Below are 20,145 nucleotides of genomic sequence, written 5' to 3' on the forward strand. Positions count from 1 at the left end.
AGGTGAAGGCTCTTCTTGCATGTGAATCTGCCACAGTGGTTGACAAGACATCTGGAGTAAACACATGTCAACATCTGCGCCTTTTTTGGCGAAGGGGGTGGGGGGTGGGGGGGTGAAAGCCTTTTGTGTCTCGATACCGACACGCGACAGTTTGGAAGGCAAAGTTTCACCACTTGAAAAAGGCCTTCACATCCTCAAATCATAGCTGGCGTGTCGAGCGTAATCTTCTCAATTACCCGCCTCTACTGTACGTTTCGCCCCTATAATCGTCTGATTCCTTCGCTGCATGAGGAATGTTGTCTGGTTGCTGACAATGAGACGCAAACAACAACAAGGAGGGGAGGAGTGCCTGAGTGTTTGGTACTCACCAAAATCCTCCAGAGGCCTAAAAGGGGGAAGCCACCTCACAGACCCGAAAAACTGCTTCTCACTCCTCAGTTCTGGATATACTGACAGCAATTATGGCTTGCTCACCAAGGAGAGAGCCACTCCATGGGAAACCACAAGTGCGGGATGAAAACCTCCTCCTTCACCCTCCGCATCTTTCTTCCTGAAAGAGAGAGACAGACATCTACCGTCAGCTGAGGGTGATTGTTTACTTTGAGTGATGTGCCATTATGACACTTGAGCAAATCAATGCAAAGTGCGGGAAAACAGAGAAGGATTTGGGAGTTAAAAATGTATCGCTTCAGGTGCCAAAACGTTTGACAACCTGCTCTGCTGATGTACATTTATTAATCAAAGTAGGAGAACCTATTGAAATGGAAGCCCAATAAATAAATTAGGATTTAATTATTGAACTAAATTACTTAAAATTATTCATTCATTTGTTTACTACCGCTTTTCCTCACGAGGGTCGTGGGGGTGCTGAAGCCTATCCCAGCTGTCTTTGTGCGAGAGGCGGGGTACACCCTGGACTGGTGGCCAGCCAATCATAGGGCACATATAGACAAACAACCATTCACACTCACATTCATACCTATGGACAATTTGGAGTCGCCAATTAACCTAGCATGTTTTTGGAATGTGGGAGGAAACCCGAGTACCCGGAGAAAACCCACGGATGCACGGGGAGAACATGCAAACTCCACACAAAGATTGCCCGAGGGGTTAATCAAACCACTTTTCCACCATGCAGCCCAGAAGTAAAATTAAACCAAAAAATAACAGAAAAAATGGGAATTGAGTAAAAGGTATGAAGTAAAGAGAAAAAGCAGAAATGTTGATACAATTAACATAAACCTGTATCTTGAGGGCAAGAGTGTGTGTGTGTGTGGGGGGGGGGGGGGAGAGAGTACTTATAGCATTTCTTAATGGCAGGTCTACTTTTCACGATTACAACATTGGTTCTGTTGCAGCTGCGTTGTGTAATATTCAGTTTTGTTTTCCATTCCGCTTTCTCATGCACTCAAATCATTATTAAAGTATACAAAAAGAAATACTTATTTAATACCCGGATACAACCCACGCATGCACGGGGAGAACATGCAAACTCCACACAGAGATGGCCGAGGGTGGAATTGAACCCTGGTCTCCTAGCTGTGAGGTCTGCGCGCTAACCACTCGACCGCCGTGCCACTTAAAATTAGTGAATAACACGTTTTATTAACAAATGCATGTGAAGTATCAGGGGGTTGCCTACAGCCACAGCTGTTGATGCCATGTTTTTTGACTTATATGTGTTTGTAGGCCACACACTCAGTAGTGAACTTAAATAGTGCACAAAAGTAGCTGTATTCCCAACGCCGACTGTGACTCGGCTGCAGTAAAACACAGAAAAAACTCTTTCATCCTCTTCATGTTTCATGAACTCGTCATATGAAGTATGTCTCGTGCCAGATAATTTCCTATCACACGGCGTCTGAACCATCTTTACAACCTCTCACATGATTCTCCTTTGACGTTAGAAGGTCCATGAAAGGCTGTGAGCAAAGTGAAGAATATTGGAATGACTCAGTGACAGCTCATTTCAAACTGCAGAAGGTGTGTTTGGCCTCTCTTTCACTCCGCAATGGTCAACGCCAGGCTCACAAGGACCACGCCAAATCTCAACAAACCACATATTACTCTCTGTCGCTGTCCATTCTCCTCTCCCGGTGCTTGACAGCACCTGTACCAACCAATTTACATGGAAAGTGACTCTAATTGTCATGTCTGCAGACGAGGTTAGGCAGCCATTGCGGATGCACAGGGGGGGAAAAACACTTAGCTACTTTAAAAAGTAGCTATGGTGGAACCTTATGGGCTCTTATGCAAAGTGAGCAGCTCTCACATACAGTAAGTTAGCATGCTTACAGTCCTTTTCATGGATTAGCCATTTAATTAAAAGGTAAACATTAAAATCATAAAATAATAATAAATGTACTGTACTGTATGTCTAACTTTTTATATATGACTGCTGTGTCCCGCCCCACTTTTTCTCATGTTTTAACTGTGTATTAGTGAATGAATGAGTGTTGTATTTTTATGTATATTTTACTCTGTTTACTTGCTTTTATTCAACTCCATTCTTCTGTAAAAGTGTCTGAGTATTTTGAAAAGTGCTATACAAATAAAATGTATTATTATTATATTATTATCTCTTGAAACACAGTATCAATGCACCACCATTAAAAAAAATATATACAAGCATAACACAATGAAAAAAGCAACAAATTAAATTCATTCATCCATCCATTTTCAACCACTTATTCTCACGAGGGTTGCAGACGTGCTGGAGCCTATCCCAGCTGTCTACCGGCGAGAGGCGGGGTACACCCTGGACTAGTTGCCAGCCAACAACAAATTACAGATTTGTTTAAAAAAAAGAAAAAGTAGCATGGAGCCTTTGTTAGCGTCTTCATCCCAGAAAGTCTGGACTGTAACCGAATCAATTTTTCCAACAGAAACACTAACACTAAACACATTTATATAAGCCGCACCCACCAAGTTTAAAGGGAAAAAAAATACACATATAGGCCGCAATTAGGTATAAGCAGCAGGTGTCCACGTTGTAACATAGGCTATTTATACAGATAGACAAACTACCTTGTAATTCTACCTACACTGTTCCTACCTACCTATGCTGTTCCCATCGTTACTCATTAGCTCAGACGAGTAAGATGTAAGACACTTTGATGAGACCCAAGCAGTCTAACCAGAAGCTATAGTAATACTACTCTTGGTCAAACTTATTTAAGATTTGTCAGATCAAAACCCGATGGCTGTATAAGCGTCTTCCTGAATATGCACTCTAAAAATCATGGGAACTGTCGTTTTTTTAGTAATAAATTAGCCACATCATTGTTTAAGCTGCGTCTTTGGGTACAGTCACATCTTCAGTGAAGGTAATAGTAAACTTAAAGCGGATGTTTTATGCTTTTTCTACTAGGGATGAGCCGGATACTCGTCATAAACGAGTATGTATTACGGATTATGCATTTTTGCATTTTTGCATTTTTGAGTACGAAACGAGTAGTTAATATCCGTATTTGTGTTTAAAGAAAATGCTCATTATGTATTCACTCTTCATGCTACTTTACAACATAATTATGTTAGGCATGTAAAATTATTATACTACAACAATTATAACACTATATTTTTTATTGTATTGTACAATATATATATATATCTTTTTTTAAATATTATAAAAATAAATCATGTGTTGTGCAAATATTTTTGACAAGCTAATAGGATGCTAACAAGGATGGTTTTTTCATTAAAAATACAGTGACTGATGTTATAATGGGATTTAATACAGTGCCTGTACAGCTAAAGGTTATATTGTGGGACAGTTTGACCCTGGAACTGATTAATTCAATTATATTTTATTTCCACAGTCACTCATTGTTGTGATTCGCCTGGTCATTCTTTGTAGAAATGTTCAAATGTTTCTATTAATTGTATTAAACGCAAGTTGTGTAATAGAAAGTATGGTTAATAAAGGTTTGGGCCTTCGGTTCATATTGTTTATGATGGGGACATTGTGTTTCAAAATTCATACAGCAACTACTCCTTGTCTTGATTATTCTTAACAATAATGGTGGTTAACAGGAACTAATTATTTTTCCGTCCAAATTTCCAATCTGCTTTTTTACACTATGGCAAATACTGACATTTTGATGTACTACAACCTCACTGGCACCACTTTTGTCTCAATACCTCGAGCCCCTTTGTGGCTTCCCGCTGTTCTTCCCCTTTTCTTTCCTACACCTTTCAGCTGTGAGGTGAAATTACCGCACTTTTGTCTGCCTTTGAATGCATCCCGCCAACGCCCTTTGGGACCCTTAAATGTGCTCTGAGCGCTGGAGAGTAAAGTTAAAGCTGTCCTATTGAATTGATGGAGCATACATGAAACCAAAGCCAAAGCTCGTCACATGTGGAAATGACTTGCAGACATATGCAAGGTCCCGTACGCAGACGCGCCGCCGTGAGGATCCCCACCTTACAGTCAGGTGCTGAGCTGTTGCCCTGCAGGCACGATTCACTCGTTAAATCTCTCACGAGGAAAGCGAGAGGCCTCATTTTGCCGTGCTGCACGTTATTGAAATCACTGCATGGTTATTTTACACGGCGTTTCATTTCGGTAATCAACATCTGACACTTGAAAGAGCATTTTGTAACGAGTTAAAAGGGTACCAAAGCATCACCTTGCAATTATTTACAGCCATATTGATTTATTGGACTCTCACATATTTAATCCAAATGTCTTATTACCTTGCCTGACAATGAAAAACAAGAAAAGAATGAATTTCAACAGGCGCTCATTTATGTCAAAATGGTGTGGAATGTCTGAATCATAGGCGGCATATTGAAAGCAATTTTCTACGTATTAAAAAGGCAAGAGTAATTCAATTTGGGCTCAGGGAACTGATAAAATGCATGAAGATCAATAAAAGAGAAAATAGTTGTCTGATAGATGAAATAGATGAATTATCCTGCCCTGCCTTGGTTTTAGCTTATAGTTTGGCTGATAACGTATACATTCTCAAAATTTAAAAAAAAAGTTTTGACCCTAACAACTTAATATAGCATCTTCTCCCACATTGATATTAATGACAGCCATTGACTGCAACACTAAAGATTCCTGGTAAAGAACAGATTCAACCAATGAAATTAATATTGACATCTTAAAGAGAAGTAAATTATGAAGACTGGGCATCACTATATAACACTCCACCCTTTTCGACTTGTTGATATGCGGCATCCCTTCACAGAATTACTGAAACTTTCCTGACTTTTTGGATTTTTCTGCCAAAATTACATAACATAGAAACAACATAACACCATAAATACTATGATTATCCATCCATTATCTGTACTGATTATCCTCACGAGGGTCGTGGGCATGCTGGAGCCTATCCCAGCTGTCTTCGAGCGACAGGCGGGGTACACCCTTGACTGGTCGCCAGCCAATCACAGTGCACATATAGACAAACAACCATTCACACTCACATTCATACCTATGGACAAAGGAAATCATTATAGCCAGAGCATTTAAAAGCACAAAGTGGAAGAAAAAGTATTAAATAAGTATTTCTTTTTTTATACTTTAATAAGGATTTTGGAGTGCATGAGAAAGCAGAATGGAAAACATAAGTCTTCTTGACAAAATTGAATATTACACAACACAGCTACAACAGAACCAATGTTGTAATCGTGAAAAGTAGACCTGCCAGCCTTTAAGAAATGTTACAAGTACTCTACCCCCCGCCCCCCCCCCCACACACACACTTGCCCTCACGATAAAGTTAATAGTATCAACATTTCAGCTTTTTCTCTTTACTTCGTACCTTTTACTCAATTCCCATTTTTTCTGTTATTTTTTGGTTTAATTTTACTTCTGGGCTGCACGGTGAAAAAGTGGTTTGATTAACCCCTCGGGCATTTTTGTGTGGAGTTTGCATGTTCTCCCCGTGCATGCGTGGGTTTTCTCCGGGTACTCCGGTTTCCTCCCACATTCCAAAAACATGCTAGGTTAATTGGCGACTCCAAATTGTCCATAGGTATGAATGTGAGTGTGAATGGTTGTTTGTCTATATGTGCCCTGTGATTGGCTGGTGACCAGTCCAGGGTGTACCTTGCCTCTCGCCCGAAGACAGCTGGGATAGGCTCCAGCATGCCCATGACCCTCCTGAGGATAAGAGGTAGAAAATGAATTTCTACTATGTTTCTACTATGTGTGGGCCAACAAAAAAACTTATGGAGGAGACAAAAAAGTGACAGCATGAAGTTGTTCATTGTTCTGCGTGTGTTAGATTAACAAATAAGTAAATCTGATGATGATGTTGAGCATTAAAAGCGTTCATATTCTTGAAGATTTTTCAAAATCATTTACACTTCACACCATAAGTGTATCCAAAACTTCAATATTGTGTGGTAAATGAGATCTGGTCTTCTTTCGTGGTGCTGTAACTAATTAAAGTGCTTTCTGATCTGTATGAGTCATTTGTTTGTTGACTGGATGCACTGACTATGTTAGAAATCCCCCAATTTTGTATGTGTAAGGAAAGTTATGATTTCATAAATATGTCTTCTTCGAGGCAGTACTTGAACACACCATATGTGTTGCAGACTGAGACTTTCAGACAGATATGTATTTCCATTTGTCCTTTCAGCTTATCTATGTTCATATGGTGGGCGGCACGGCGGCCGAGTGGTTAGCGCGCAGACCTCACAGCTAGGAGATCAGGGTTCAATTCCACCCTCGGCCATCTCTGTGTGGAGTTTGCATGTTCTCCCCGTGCATGCGTGGGTTTTCTCCGGGTACTCCGGTTTCCTCCCACATTCCAAAAACATGCTAGGTTAATTGGTGACTCCAAATTGTCCATAGGTATGAATGTGAGTGTGAATGGTTGTTTGTCTATATGTGCCCTGTGATTGGCTGGCGACCAATCGGTAGAAGCGGTAGAAAATGAATGAATGAATGAATGTTCGTATGGTATCGGTATCTATTTCATGTGTAAACAGCAACAAATACAGAACGTTTGACTCAAACATGAAGATGAGAAAGTGTTTCTCTACTTTGGTCTGATTTAATTATGGAGACCAACAAGCAAATTGTATGAATTATTTTTAGGTTTACAAAGGTATCATCAAGCACAATATCCATGTCATGGTCCACCAGGATGATGTGACTCCATTTAACCCAACGATGTACTCCAGCCAAGGTGACAGTTCCGATCACAACACAACAATTCTTTGACAGGTCTGACAGCCAATCATTGTTTAGCTGCAGTAACCAAAACATTGGGCTTCCTCGTCACATTTTAATCATCCGCAATTAGTTTTGTTTTAATAACACTGGCAATTAAAAGGTCCTGCCGTCTGCATAATTCATGACGGAACCGCACCAATGTCAGAAATCAAATGCAACAAATTGGAAGTAACAAGTTTCAGACAGTGTGATTCAATTAAGATGCGGGGGGGAAACACTGGGCCATGCATAATTAAGGGGCCGGCGAGGCAAGACTCATGTCAGGCCTGTCAGCCCCGCCGCTGCTATTGGATTTGGCCTGTCACACACACTCACATCAGTCCTGGAAGAATTGCAGCTTACACTGATTTCTTACTTTTTATTCGCGAGTGCTCCCCAGTGTGTGTACATGTGGGTCGCAGGGGGAGTATCGGATTGCTATATCCTGTTATACATTATCTATACACTACAGATGATATTATTGTAAAAAAAAAAAAAAAAAAAAACATGCAGGAATTCTGAAGACTGACATCTTTCATGGATCACTAGATTACCGCTCCACAAGGTGGTGCTCTTCAAATGAAATAAGGTCAAACAAAAGTAGCCGGACTTTAACACAGGAGTGACAACCCCCTCCTCCCAAAACAAACACACATTACAAGGTGTAATCCAGCTATTTTCAAACTGTGGTGCAAGGGCCACTGGTGGTCACGGGTTGCATTAAGGGGGGTTTTCAGGTCAAAAGTATTTCATCGTTTCAGACATATACAACGAGCCTGGTCATTAGCGTAATGCAAATGTGCAATATTTCCATCACTACCTCTATTACTACCTCAAATATGTTTATTTAACAACTCAATACACTCAATACAACTTTACTCATCTGTATACACCAGTCATTACTTGCACTAAAATTAATATCTGTAATATGTCTGCTCCTGTATATGCTCCTGTGCAATATTATGTGTATATTTGGATATCTTGTATATATCTTGTTAAACTGTCTATTTTACTCTACTTTTTGTATACTTTTTTAACTTGACTACTGCACTGAAAGGAGAAGCTCTCCAATCTCGTTGTACATCTTGTATAATGACAATAAAGGCCATGCCATTCCAAATGATCTCTTTTGGAAACGCCTTCCAAAGTGGAAACACCGGCTTGTTGTTTCCATGTTGACAAGTAACCCACTTATTTTTGAAAATTATGACATCACTGACCAGTCGCTGTCACGTGACCAGAAGTGAGCTTTGACAACAAGCCAACGTAATATCTGAATATTTCGACTAGCATGACTCTCACCCTTTTCAACATTCTACGGATATTTTATGGTCTCAAACTCATCGTAAATCTAGATGAGCCTTTGAAAACGGAAGACTGACGTACGCACATGCATTCTTTCTTCGACTATTATTATAGTATTATTATAGTAGCCATGTGGTTATGTAAGCGTGTCTGTTCACACTGCCACACATAGGCGTACCTTGGATATGACATTGTTTTCACCCAGGCACTCGTTCTGGTTGGATGCAACTATTTTTTTTCCCAATGTTCCTGTGTGCACATGGCCTAAATGATAAACACAAGATTATTTTTATTAAATAAAAATAGATTAAAAAAGCAAAATTACAAAGCCTGCGATTAGCTGGCAGCCACTTCAGGGTGCACCCCTCCCCTCGGCCAAAGTCAGCTGGGTTAGGACTAGGCGACCCAAGTGGGGGGAGAAAATGGATTGATGGATGGAAATTCCAGAGCAATAAGTTGATTTAAATGAGACAAGTCAATTACCTATTTGTAAATCAACTGTAATGGCTAAATTGGACATAGCAAAAATGGTGGTACTGGTAAAGCGGAATACTTTTGAGGTGGTACTTCGTATGAGAAGTTTGCTAATCATTGCTCTGCATGGTGGACGAGTGGTTAGGAGACCCTGGTTCGGTTCCCCGGTCGGGCATCTCTGTGTGGAGTTTTCTCCGGGTACTCCGGTTTCCTCCCACATTCCAAAAACATGCTAGGTTAATTGGTGACTCCAAATTGTCCATATGTATGAATGTGAGTGTGAATGGTTGTTTGGTTATATGTGCCCTGCGATTGGCTGGCGACCAGTCCAGGGTGTACCCTGCTTCACGCTCAAAGACAGCTGGGATAGGCTCCAGCATGCAGGTACAGAAAATGGATGGATGGATGGATGCTCTATAGCTATTTTTAATATTCACAATTTTGCTCAATTGAATAACACACCCCAAAATTCTTCCTTTAGTTCTTCCTTTACATTTTCCTTCCTCCACTCTCATGAGTCCCATAGTAGTGCTGGCAGGCTTGACTATACTTAATAAATATGGTATTTTAACATCTACCTGGATGTTGTATAGATGACAAGAAGGAACCATGCAAAAACGTCAGCAAATTCAACTCTACTTTCTGCACACAGCCCCCCCATCCCCTCCCCACACACAAAAACTTTCAACATGACACATAACTGCCATGTCGGCGATCCCTTGGAAGTGACAGTAATAGCTAGTGTAATTGTCTGGGTAAGATGGAAAGGTTATTTGGCTGTTATTTTTATTTGTTTCATTTAATTATTATATTTAATGTTTTATTACAGTACTGTATTTTATGTCATGTGTACAGTGTGATTGACAGGAGTTAATTTTTCAATTTTTTAAATGCAAGATTTTTCCTTTGTATGGTAGTAAGGCAGTAGTTTGCATTGCATTATCACACAGTACTCTATAAATAACTAAAACACCCATCATGCTAGACCCCTAAGGATTAACAGATGAAGGTTGTAAGCCTATACAAGAAACACGTGGTGATAAATGAAATGAGCAAAAGTCGTACGCCCCCCCCATTGAGTACTGGCAAAAGCGCAAGTCATAAAGACACTTTTCTATTGTTTCAGAGTGTTCAGAGTTGCGAAATGTGTTCTGTTTTATGAAACACTTTTGGGACTTCTTAATTAAACGTCCAATATTTGGGGGCGGGACCAGTTAAAAGCAGAGGAAATGAGCGTACCCCTTTTTATGAGTTTGCAAACACCCTTCCTCTTAACACTTATTTCATTAAACAATCCTAACCACATCTCATAAAAAGCGTAATGAGATTGCCTAAACGAGGACCACATTAACCCGCCATGTCAAGATGGTGTGAAGGCATTGTTGTATGCTGTAACAGCTGTAAATCATGCATACGGTGGCCATTTTTTAAGCTCATTATAGCAGAATGTTGCCTTGGAAATCTGTAATCACTAATGACCGAGGACCAATAGCTCCCTGAAGCATCATCTCAATCTCGGAGCCGACTGACTTAATTGTAGCCAGACATACGCCCTCCCTCCGTGGCCTGCATGTAACCCTTCCCATTTTTTTTACAAATTCGCTTGATCCTTTTACCGCTGCCTTATCTGACTTTTCTTGAACTGTTTCAGCCATCATCTCACATGGGAAACTCCCATCTGATTAAGTCGCAGTCATTAATTAGCACCTAATATTTTCCACATGACTGTAAATAACACTTGTGGGTGCTCCTATGAGTTCCGTGGACGTTCCCATTGTTCTGACATTAGGTGGAAATCCAATAAGAGCAACACCAGCTGCAGTCAATCATGATCACTAATTAGTTAATAGGTCTTGGTCTTGTCAAATTAAAAGACCTTCATTACCATTTATTGTGACATTTAGGTGACTGTTAACATTTGTTGCGCCTCCTGCAGGTTGTGGTCAAAATGCTTTGAAACACATGATGGCATACATGTAATACAGTTTTATTATTGTGAAACAAATGGTTAGTGATTTATGAACAATTGTTTATTGCTCTCACGTGAAAAGTAATGGTAATGGTTTTATTTCATTTGAACATGCATCAGATTACAATTGAATGCATCATATAATCAGTTCACAGTTCCACATGTCCAAAAGGAGTAGGAAGAAGCAAAGCTTATTAAATCCTACCCCTCCATCTGGTACTTTTACAATCAGTAAATGTTACATTTGTTCACTTCCTGCTTTCCATAATACAGTTTAAGGTTTTTTTTTTGTTGTTTTTTTTTTTTTTAATAATGCAACTCATACCAAAGTACGAGATGATATGACCATACAATGACATAATGGGTACCATAGTAAGTGTCAATATAGTGATATGTATAGCACATCATGACTGGTTCAAGACTCTTCATCCTTGTATTTAGCGAACATCAACTGCTTGTATAGTTAGAGCATAAAAACGCTTGTAGATATAGTTTTGAACATTAGATCTCTCTAGACGTGAAATAACACCCCTATAGTCACCTTTATACTTATATTACCCAACACAGTAAACATTCATTCATTCATTTTCTACCGCTTATCCTCACAAGATTTGCCGGGGTGCTGGAGCCTATCCCAGCTGTCTTTGGGCGAGAGGCAGGGTACACCCTGGACTGGTCGCCAGCCAATCACAGGGCACATATAGACAAACAACCATTCACACTCACATTCATATGGACAATTTGGAGTCGCCAATTAACCTAGCATGTTTTTGGAATGTGGGAGGAAACCGGAGTACCCGGAAGAAAACCCACGCATGCACGGGGAGAACATGCAAACTCCACACAGAGATGGCCGAGGGTGGAATTGAACCCTGGTCTCCTAGCTGTGAGGTCTGCGTGCTAACCACTAGACCGCCGTGCCGCCTACAGTAAACATAAGAGTAAATAATCCGTTTATGATATCAATATGACTCGTGCTCATGTGTGTTGCAATAAATGTGATGCCCCGGGGAGGTGAGTGAAGGGCAGACAGGAAGTGACGAGGGTTCACAGTTGATTTTCAGTTTGGCATGGGTTACGGATTATTGTGCCTGTTGTGACAAAATTCAAACCTGCATTAAAAGCCTGTTGTTCCGGCGATCAAGTCTCACCGAACATTACAGTAACATGACTGACATCTCAGAATCAATGTTAGAATACGACAAATCATTCATTGAACACATCTTTTGAATGCCCAATAATTGTATTTTAGTTGATTTAGCCATTATTATGCATGATAAGTCACATTTGCTTAAATATACATATGATGCAATTCATTCGTGATTCAAATACTACTGAATTCAAGAAATAGCCCCTGGCACAACACAAAGGTGGCGTCTGTGTTGATATCACTGCAAAATGGTGTCTCCATAAAGAATCATGTCCCAGTGAAGGTAAACTTAAATGTTCTTTTATCCCTTTCATTCATAATTGATATGCATTCTCAATTGGTTTCTGCATAAAAACTTATTGTGAAACTTTGAAAAATGTGTTTTGTGTGGAATGGATTAATTGGATTTACATTACATTATTTCTTATGCAAAAAATGTATTTGGTTAGAGTATACTTTGGTTACAGTCAGACCTTCTGGAACGCATGGATGATGTTCACCAAGGTTCTACTGTAGTTGTATATACTGTTGGTATTTTATATAGCTTTAGTATTTAGTTTTTGTGTTTCCTTGTATATAGTGTAAATAGTAGTTTGTTAACCATGTTATCATAATATAATGTCAAATCAAAGCCATTCGATTAGTTCAAAGACACATTTTTAAAAATAAGTCATTAATAAGGCAAGTCAATACAATAACAACAACAGCGCCACCATGTGGTGTATTTGTCAGAAAAATAAAAGCACAGGCACAATATTAGTGGTGCATGTTTTGAGTAATGGTCATCCTTTTGTGTGCAGCAGTTAAGGAGTGGAACAGGTTTCGAACTCAAACACATCGTCATATGAAAAAAAAAAGACACCCCATGGGGTAAATTTATGTAGCTGCCTTTCCACCACGTTCCTGAGTTCTTGCGTCCTAAAGGATCTGCTCCACCACAGAGACCAGCCATGAATGAAACAGACGCACAGATCTCTGAGTAATTGCACTGTTGCACAACAATAGCATGGCCACTTAGAGCTGGAGTGGCCTCACTTAATTGTTGAGTGGGAACTTTCCCGCGAGAGACAGTTCTACATTAATGGTGGTTTGGGCTCAACAAAAAAAAAGGGGGGGGGGGGTCTGAGGAGCTAAGAGGGGAATTGGAGCGTTTAGCCATCTCTAGACGCAAGGGGCGAAATGAGCCTTGTGGCCTTTTGTGCTATCTAATCTCGTTTGCATTTCCTTTCAGCAACATGAAAGAGAAAGCTAATCAGGGCCTGATTGTGTTTGTTTGGTGAAATTTCTCATTTATGGCCGGAAAATAATTCTTCTTCCGGTGAGCCGCCACTTTGAGATGATGAAAGACTGCAGCTTTAAAACAACAATAAAAAAAAAAAGGAACGGAAGACTTTCCGAGCAAAAAAAAAAAAAAAAAAAAAAAGTGAAGGTGAATCTATGTGCGTCTGCCGTGCTTGTGATTGACTAGCGGAAGGAAAACGCCGGCCCGATGACAAAAGAGACAGGATATGGACAGCGAGTGGATCTGACGTGACGGGTGCCAATGCCCTCCATTGATCAGCAGCATTGGCGCCCCCGCCGGAACACGGGAAGGTGGGGTTGGAGTCGGCAGGCAGCTGAAGGTCACAGCTCACTGTCACAGCACTGTCCGATCGCATTACGCCGGATGCCGTCTTGCCTTGCTCGCGTGACGGACAGATGACAATCATCTCTGCCTCATTGTTCCGCGCCGTATCGTCGTCTCTCGGATGCCAGCTATTTTGTTCCTATTTCCATCTGTGCAAAGTGTCAAACTAGATTGTTCACAAAAAGTGTCTTTTATCTGAAAACTTGCACTCATTGAGGAATCGGCATAAAAATACTTACTCTGAACAAGCGGATCATATTCCTTTCCGTCAAAATGTCCTTCTGATCACTACTATAATAATCCTAATAGCTGCTTATTAGTTAAAAAATATTAAAAGACAAGTCATTTGTAGTATTCTGGTCACAAGGCATCAATAATGTTATATTGATGACATTATCTTAGATTAGATTACATTAGTTTACAATGAAAATCACAACATTTCTGATTTCATGTAAACATGGCTACTGATTCGTATTTTATTTTGGATCTACCCCACCTTTCCGCAGTCCAGGGGTCGGTCATGGAAGGCATTTGTGGTGGTAGCCAATGAGCTCTTTGTGTTTATGACGAGGGCAAAGGATAGAAAGGTGATTTAGGTAGACAGCAGGTCTGCTTCTTCTCAACCTTCCAAAGCAGGCAGGCCATTAACGGAGGTGACACTGGAAAAAAAAAAAAAAAAAAAAACGCAAGGCGACGGAGCTTTGATTCTGATTTACGCCCCGTGCCGACGAAGCCAAACAAATTAGAGGAACAAAATAACGTTGCGGTGAGAAATAAATCACGTTAACGACGAGGGCTTTGAACGACAGTAGACATGAAAGCGAGCGGCGGGCGGGAGGGCATCTGGAGGAGTAGAGGGTGGCATATTAGGAGACGATATTGAGGACGCGTCTTCACCAAAGAGGCTGACAACAATCAAGGAACAGTGGCGGTTAACGAGGAGACGAGACTTTGTTTTCCTGCCTTCCTATCAGCAACTTAACACCTTGTTATTCAAGTCAACAGCCACATGAGCTCGTTAGGACGAGATGGTTGACGCTCATTAGCTGACAAAAAGGTGGAACCCAAATGGAAATGAGATAAATTGAGATTTTTTTGTCTTTCTTACAAAGCGATCTGAATCAAGTACACTATTCATTTTGTTGTTTCAATAGTGACAATATATTAAGTCTAGACATGGTCAATATTGGATTTCTTATGATATACCAATATTGACCAGCACTTTCTTTCCAATAGAGATGTCAAAAAAAGCATGAAATCACGTCCCTGTGATGTCACAATGAGCCGGGCTTCCTTATATGGGCATGCACTGTAGGCCAGATACGCTCCAGGACTGCCTTCCCCACAGCTCGGCTTTGTTCTATTTACAGTTGTTAGCTATGGTTGCCAGGGTCAGGCAGAAGTGGTTGGAATTCTTCATCTGTCAAAGGCATTTCACACAGGACTGTTTTTGTGAACATGTACTAAAATATTTGGCAAAGCGAGAAGTAGCGCATTAATGTCGGACGCACTATGCCTACATTAAATAAACATACGTTACCACTCTTTGAGTTCATACACGGTAATTCAGGGGTCACCAACCAGTAGCTCCTAACCACTTTTCAATGAGCTCTCCAAAGGCTTTATTGATTTATTAGCAACTCCTCTACCCACAACATTAGAAAGTGGGGATCAGCAGTAGTCTGGAAGTACGGTACTTAAAAGCGCTTGGGAGTGGGCGTATACAAAATACAATTGGAATAGGTGCAGATTCTGGAAGATCTAGAAAGCTTTCAGTGCGTAGCTGCTCTATAGGAGCACACAAAAAAAAATGACCGTAATCGGTCCCCTTTAAATGATATTGTTAGCTGCCAGTCTTTGTACATTCAAGTGCTTTGGCTGACCAAAGTAAACAAATAAAATGGCCGGCTGACGCTTTGAAAAGTGAAACATCTGGTTTAGATTTTTTGTTTTGTTTATTTCTTTCCATAAAAACAATTTTGCAACGGCAAAAAGAAACGAAGCACCAGAATGATTGTATACCCAAACTCACCAGGAGATTATCAGACTTTTACAAAGTATCAGAACTGGAGATGGATAGGGTGCAATAAATAAATACATATTTTTCTTGTTGTCCTCTTTATGAACAATGTAAATGGCCATGAACATCACCGCATGTGACTAATAAACGCAGCATTAAAAAAATTCAAAAGTCAATGAACTACTGCTATTTTGCATAATGAGTGCTTTCATTGCAAATTGCATATTTACAATGAAAAAACATGGACATACTGCGTTAGCAAGCTTGTTGTTCTGTGGTGCACAATGCCAATGGTGATATCCCCAAATCCAAAGTTTAACACACAATTGACTTTGGAGATTTGAGAGTTCCAGTACCGGTCAGTGGAATCTAATCCAAGAAGCTTGGGACACACAGTCCTCTGGATAAAGTGGCGTAGAAGCCAATTTGCACCAATCACCCGCAATGGATTCAAAACGACAGCGCTAATGGATGATCCTGTCGTCTAATCATCTCTATCCCCGAGTCCTTGTTCAACAGATGGGCTGCATTTCCCCATTCCTAGACCTCCTTGACACAGACATGCAAAACTCATTACTCGTCTTATGTACGCACTCCTGCAGGAGATCCCCAATGATTCCATAATTCCATTTGATTTAAAAGGGGGGAATCCTCCTTTTTAAATATGCTCCGACAATCACATCTGACAATTGAACCAGAAAGTGAAACTGTGTGTTGGTTTCCATATGACCAATCTCCACATTTACCATCGCTGCATTATACATATACCACATATCGGCGTTGGTGTCAAAAGTACTTCTATGATATATGAAAGATGCGGCAACACTTTAACTTTGGGATAGTGACCATGAAATACTAGCTTTTTATTAAATCTTGATGCGTCTAACCCAGTGCTTCCCAAACAAAGCATATTATGTTAAATAACTTGAAATATTGAAGATAATTCATTGGTTCGTTCATTTTATAGTAATTCCGGGTGAAGAATGTGTATTTTGCATGGTGACATTAGGATAAAGTTTGACATGGGCACTGATAAATAGATAAGTTATCATTCATTCATTCATTTTCTACCGATTTTTCCTCACAAGGGTCGCGGGGGAGCTGGAGCCTATCCCAGCTGTCTTTCGGCGAGAGGCGAGGTACACCCTGGACTGGTCGCCAGCCAATCACAGGGCACATATAGACAAACAACCATTCACACTCACATTCATACCTATGGACAATTTGGAGTCGCCAATTAACCTAGCACAGGGGTGCTCACACTTTTTCAGCATGCGAGCTACTTTTAAAATGACCGAGTCAAAATGATCTACCCACTACAAAAATGCAAAACATCTATTTATTTTCAAATGTATTGAGGACTATTTGTACGTACAATGTATGTTGATGTACCTTACATAACCAAATGAGCCAATATTGCAAAACACACATAATTAACTATTAACATTTTTTGTAATTACCTGAGTTTACTTTGATGACTTGCACTGAATTGAATCAGCCAGGGATGCATAGTCCGGACAGTAGCTGCTGATAGCCAGGTTAGCCAGGCAAACGCACTTTGAAAAAGACATTGTGAAAAAAAAGTCCTCCTCCCATTCCGTATGGAAGTGATATGTTTTTGCCTTTTTACTCGGTTCAGCTACTTCACTCATTTTAGTGACCATAAACTTTAGCGAGGGCTTAAAATCTGACGCAATTCGCCGACTAGCTTAGCACTGTGCATCGTTGTTTACGCATGAGCGGTGACCTAAAGGTCAAAATTCAGTTGTCATCTGACTGGTTGTCCTGTATGTCAATCAAGTAACGGGGATGGATGATAGGCTGACATCGTAAGTTCTGCTGCACTTAGAGACGTTGTTTTATTTGATTGGTCACCCGAAGGGCAACATTCAGTTGTCATCTGAATGGCTGCCCTGTATATCAATCAAGTGACGGCATTGATGCTAGGATGATATTTTTTTAATGTCACGCCGCGATCGACCAGTACCACCTTCGCGATCGACCGGTAGATCGCGATCGACTTAATGAGCACCCCTGACCTAGCATGTTTTTGAAATGTGGGAGAGAACCAGAGTACCCACAGAAAACACATGCATGCACGGGGAGAACATGCAAACTCCCCACAGAGATGCCCAAGGGTGGAATTGAACCCTGGTCTTAGATAAGTTATCATCCTACATATATGTATTTTATTCCATTCTGATGTTGGCAACCTTCCCTTTAAATCCATTTCATTTGAATGGACATTGACATGGACATTAAGCTTCACTTTTTAATCCACTCAGGATGGCTACAGTTTAAATCTGCATATTCATTTCATAGAAAACAGAAGAGGAAAGTTGACCAATCATGATGAAGCAGTATCCATCCAAAGGTTGGTTTAACATTGATGTCTGTTAGAAGTAGAACATTTAGTAACATTGTCTTATTGTTGTATAAGCAACAAGTGGTTGCTTTTGTAAACATCACCTTACTATCACAGCTGGATGTCCATGTTTGAGTGTGTTTTTGCTGTGATTTACAAGTGTCCCTGAATGCAGCGGCAACTTGTATCCGAGGAGTTACGTATGTGATGCAATTGAATGCACAATTTTAGGAAAAGCTTACGCAGCACTGAAAGCAGTTTGCTAGTTTTGGTTCTTCTTGTTGGGTATGAAATGTCCATTATCTGACTGGAATCTTTCCATGGTGTCCCAACTCCAAAATAACCACTACCCCCCTTCTTAATTGTATCTAAAATACAAAAATTACATACAACCATCAATAAAGCCGTATTTTTGAATCTCCACTCACAGTGACATAATAAATTGGGATAAATTGGAACACCAATATACAGTAAATGAAATCTTCAAGACAAGGCACTCTTAAAGGGGAACTGCACATATAATTGCCTGTCTTGAACACATTTCTTTCCCTTTTCAATGCATTATAACACAAGAAAACAAGTTAATTTCAGCTAGCTAACAATACTGTCATTGGGATACACCTATTTTGACAATGGAGCCCTCTAAAAGAAACCCTCTAACAAAGTTGCATTGTTTGATATACATGCTGTGACCATGCATTAACACGTACACTGATGATAACATGTAATAGTTGCAGTATTTTTCAATATTTTGACGATTTAAAACACTACCCAAACTTCCCTCAGGGATTGAGCACATTGTCGACATAATTTGTTAATTCACAAGAAATCAGCCATCAAAGCCCTTCACCTCTCTCTTTCTCACCACTCAAAATAAAGCCACTTCTCCATCAAGATCTGGCAGGAGCTTTTGCCCCCCCCACCACCAGGATACACAAATAACACAGAGGCGCATTTATATTATTTGTATAATCCCTGAAGTGAAAATTACACACAATTGAGATGAAAGGCAATTAGACAATTACAGCTAATGAGGGCAATCCTCTTCTTTCACCCCAAAAAGAGTCCGCTGACTAATTGTCAAATTAAAGAATGCTTCTTTCTCCCGATGACCCCCGCCTGTGGACTAGGCTGGGAAAAGCAAACATTGGTGTTCTGTCGGGCCTGAAGGCTGCAGCAGAACAGGCAGGCAGCATTTAGAAAGTGATGGGTGTATTAATCACTGCTACGGTTAAGACAGCTTTACAGCTTGCCAGGCTGTGTGTGTGTGTGTGTGTGTGTGTGTAGTATCAGACTGTAGAGGACAAGCAGCCAAACAGGAAACACGGTCATAGCCACAGGAAGAGGATCGGTACAGGCGACTAGCTGGTGAACTCTCCCTGATGAGGTCAAACGTTTTAATGAAATGCACCTGATGTTGTACAAAAAAAAAATCCCAATTAATTCGGGTTTTATTTCCCCTGACGGCAGCGTTCATCTGACTTGAAATTCAATAATGAGCAGCGTGATCAAACACAAAATAACGGTAGTTACTATCGTGTATGACACACATGCACAGCATCACTTTTAACCAGTGGCGTGCAGTCATTTTGACAAAAAAATAACATTAAAAATAGGGGCTGCACGGTGGACGAGTGGTTTCGCACACAGGCCACACAGCTAGGAGACCCAGGTTCGATTCTATGCTCTGGCATCTCTGTGCAGAGTTTGAATTTTCTCCCCGAGTTTTCTCCGGGTACTCCGGTTTCCTCCCACATTCCAAAAACATGCTAGGTTAATTGGTGACTCCAAATTGTCCATAGGTATGAATGTGAGTGTGAATGGTTGTTTGTCTATATGTGCCCTGTGATTGGCTGGCGACCAGTCCAGGGTGTACCCCGCCTCTCGTCCAAAGACAGCTGGGATAGGCTCCAGCATACCCGCGACCCTCTTGAGAATAAGCGGTAGAAAATGAATGAATCAACATTAATAATAATAATAATATTTCTCCATTAAGAAATACATACATTGAACTGTATTTTAAAAGGCATTTTCCATATGATTCCAATCATTTTAAACATG

At 40.4% G+C, this 20,145-nt stretch overlaps 1 long non-coding RNA gene across 1 annotated transcript in view; it reads right to left on the reverse strand.

Annotated features, from left to right (window-relative positions):
- LOC131135366 (uncharacterized) overlaps window positions 1–20,145 on the reverse strand; it is a 163,779-nt gene that overhangs the window by 119,124 nt on the left and 24,510 nt on the right. Inside the window, exon 2 of the long non-coding RNA XR_013629589.1 lies at window positions 369–550. This is a non-coding gene — a long non-coding RNA (uncharacterized LOC131135366). The remainder of the gene's footprint in view (window positions 1–368; window positions 551–20,145) is intronic.

Source organism: Doryrhamphus excisus, linkage group LG12 (assembly GCF_037039965.1).
Source record: "Doryrhamphus excisus strain RoL-2023G ecotype Guam linkage group LG12, RoL_Dexc_Guam_v1.1, whole genome shotgun sequence".
NCBI lineage: Eukaryota > Metazoa > Chordata > Actinopteri > Syngnathiformes > Syngnathidae > Doryrhamphus > Doryrhamphus excisus.